This window comes from Triticum aestivum, chromosome 7D, assembly GCF_018294505.1.
Source record: "Triticum aestivum cultivar Chinese Spring chromosome 7D, IWGSC CS RefSeq v2.1, whole genome shotgun sequence".
Taxonomy (NCBI): domain Eukaryota; kingdom Viridiplantae; phylum Streptophyta; class Magnoliopsida; order Poales; family Poaceae; genus Triticum; species Triticum aestivum.
In genome coordinates, this window is record NC_057814.1 from 603,804,317 (window position 1) to 603,807,591 (window position 3,275).

Sequence of the window (3,275 nt, forward strand, 5' to 3'; positions counted from 1 at the left end):
GATTGTCAGTGCAGGGCAGGTGGACAATACTACACTGCAGTGAAGAAGGTGCATTTCTGCAGTTTACAGACATAATCACATCCATGTGTTAACAGAGAAAAAAGCGAATCATAAATAACAGAGATGCATGATCCATTTGGTACTGTTACCGTCAGTGTATGGGTTTGACATTTTGTTCCAGAAGAAACGAGATAAAAAATTAGTGTTGAATTTCCAGTGCTAGGCGTTCAATCCGACAGTTTATTTGCAGGGAGAGAATTGCAGACAACTACTGGCTTTATTTGTTCAATTGCAGACTATATTATCACAGGAATTGTTGTGTTTTCCATGTGACCTAAGGCCAGTCTTAAATCAGCAAAACTGACAATGTAAAGAATCTCTCTACTGGCAATATGAACCAGTACAAAATATCTTGCTTCAGGGAGACGCATCTTCAATACGTTTCTATCTGAAATATGCCAACTCTGGGCGCAGAAGCAGGAAAAGGCAGAAAAACAGAGAGGCCTTGGCAATACTACCTGCGAGCGGAACGTTTTCTCACAAAGTGCAGGGGTTACGACCAAATTGCAAACTAAACAACAGAGATAAACCTGACAGCCTATGTATGGAAGACACCCGCGATAACATTTCGACACCTAAAATTGCCTTTCCTCAGAAAGCATGACCAAGAGTGAATCTCACATCTTAAAGATGTCATTCATGCATGCATATAAACCATAACAAAATTAGGGTAAATATGGGCGGCAGGAAGGAACAGTAATATACTTTAATGCATAGATAGATCGATATTCCATAGTTCAGAAAATTAACGAGACGTTGAACCTATCATAGTAAGCACTAAACGATGACAATGTAGGTCTTATTACTGCAACCATCCAAGATGACATGTTCTACTGGTAGTACTAGTAAGCAAGAAGAGCCAAGAACAAAAGGCATGCTCTGAATCCAAGGGAAGAACAGACCAAGTGCTTTCAAGATTCAGACACTCCCTATGGAGAATGGAGGCTCCTCATCCTCTTCCTGCATCCCATGGCACGGAATTGGAATAATGCTCTCTTGGAAGCGGTGCCAAGTAGGCAACATACAATATTGACTCTTTCCGATGTTCACGATGCCTAAGAATTTGCCATCAACGTCGCAGCGCAACACATGTTTATCGTTAAACAAGATGAGGAGCTCACGGTGGTTGAGGGCGACCATGCAGTTGAACCATTGCACCACTGAATCAAGTGGTGTTTTCTTTTTCTTTTTGGAAGAAGCTCTATAAAGTTGCCGAGGATCCACCGTAGATACATGAATCCGATACTTCAAGGCCCAGACTTCAGCCTCGTAATCCTGCATCACCCAGATATCCATGGTGGTGAAATGGGGGGTCGATCCGCCCCAGAAAGCAAGCTTCTCATTCTTCTTAAATAACCCCTTATAAGGATACGGTTGCGGGTCAACATGGCAATGGGGCCCCGAAACCCGCGCCCCCGCGGGTTTTTACCCTATTAGGGGACGGGGATGGGCGTATTTTCATCCCTGCGGGGCTGTTATTGAGCACATTATACAACCCGACACGTTTCGTGGGTTTACACCCGTTTCGGTAGTCCCCGAACCCGAAACCCGGCAAAATACAATTTTTTTACCGAGCACTAATCTGGTGCGGCCCAAACCAAAGCTACCGAGCCTGAGCGACCGAGCCCCCCACCCCTAGCGTCGAAGGCCAAACCAAGAATTCTATTTTAAAACTTATGTAATTGCACATCTTGTTGAACCATCTATGGCTAAAGTCTGATTATCTATGTTGCTGAAATCTGAACATTTTTGTTGCTGAAATGTCGTATCATGCTGCTGAAATACACTCTATATAGCTGTTGAACCATCTACTATTGTTTTTTGTTGAAATTTGCTCAAGTTATGCTGCTGAAATGTGCTTGTTTTGCTGCTAAAATGTTATTCTTTGTTGCCTCTATGTTTGTTTAAATATTTTGATTTTCTCATGGGTTCCATGTGGGTTCCCCGAAACCCATCCGTGTGGGTTCCCGAAACCCGATGGGTTTAGGGGATGGGCAGAAAACTAGCCCCGCACACGGTGATGGGGATGGGGACGGGTTTACGATTTTCTTGTGGGGATGGGTTTGGGAAGGAAAAACCCGATGGGTTTTGTCCCCGTTACCATCTTGAGTTGCGGGGGACTGCCCAGCAACCGGAATGACTCAACTTCCGTATGAAACGCAATAATTTCCTTGGCGCTTTCCATAATTTTACTGGCATCATAAGGATACCAATGCAGGCTACCACGGTGGTGGACTGGTGGTCGCAGCCCCTTGAGTAACTTCTGGTCCATGGATAGCATTCCGATTCTGACGTGCCTCGGCTCATCGGATCCCAATGTGAGGATGTATAAGCTGGAGTCAGACGAGTGCTGTAATTCTGAGACCCAGAGCACCCTGTATTCTCTAGTTGGATGGTGCTGGTAGAAACCGATTATAGTGTTGTGAATGCCTTGTCCAAATCGAGGTTGCCGAAGGAGAGCATGCTTGCGGAGGACCGGATTGCAGACGTAGAATCAGGATCTCCAGGAGACGATGAGAAAGCCACCGTGGGCGCGTTGAACGTAATTCTCATACCAGTTTTGTTGGCCTGAGACGAAAGGCCAGAGCTGTTGACTAGGGACTCCGGCACCGACATTACGCAAGATCACCAAACTTGCAGGCCGCCCAAACCCATTGATGATGGGGAGCGACGGCTGGCGGCGGTGGTGTTCGACCATGAATTCAGGCATGGAGGTGACACTGTGCCACAACGGGGCAAACGGCACGGCAACTACCGACGTCCTTGGGCTGCAACCGGATGAGTATCTTGTCAATGATCTCCTCAGGCAGGTCCTCGAGCAGGGTCGCGCCTCTCTTGTCCGGCATGATGTTCGGCTGAGTCCCGTGGAAAGCACCCATCAGGGCAGGTCTCACCTGCTAACCCGTGAGACTTGGTCTCATATAATTTTTTTCCCGGCTGAGTCTACCATTTCTTCCGCTTTATTATTTTCAAATAACAAAACCGAATCTCCCATTGATTTGGGAGATTCTCTTAATAACTTGCCTCAAAATCACTGAAATTATATCAATCAGAGATCATTGCCTCTTTCTCCTTGCCTCTTCCACTTACTCCGGCATCGGCTCATCATTTGAACTTTTTAAGGGTTCTCTCCTTTCATCCTCCCCAGTCACCCTTTTAAGGGTTCCCAATTCAGAGATGTGTTTCAGCATTTGTTCGAAAGTAACACTCATATG

The 3,275-nt window shown here is 46.0% G+C and overlaps 1 pseudogene; it reads right to left on the reverse strand.

Moving 5' to 3' along the window:
- Positions 1–978: 978 nt before the first annotated feature.
- On the reverse strand, positions 979–2,906 carry LOC123171393 (uncharacterized; annotated as a pseudogene).
- Between the last annotated feature and the right edge of the window lie 369 nt (positions 2,907–3,275).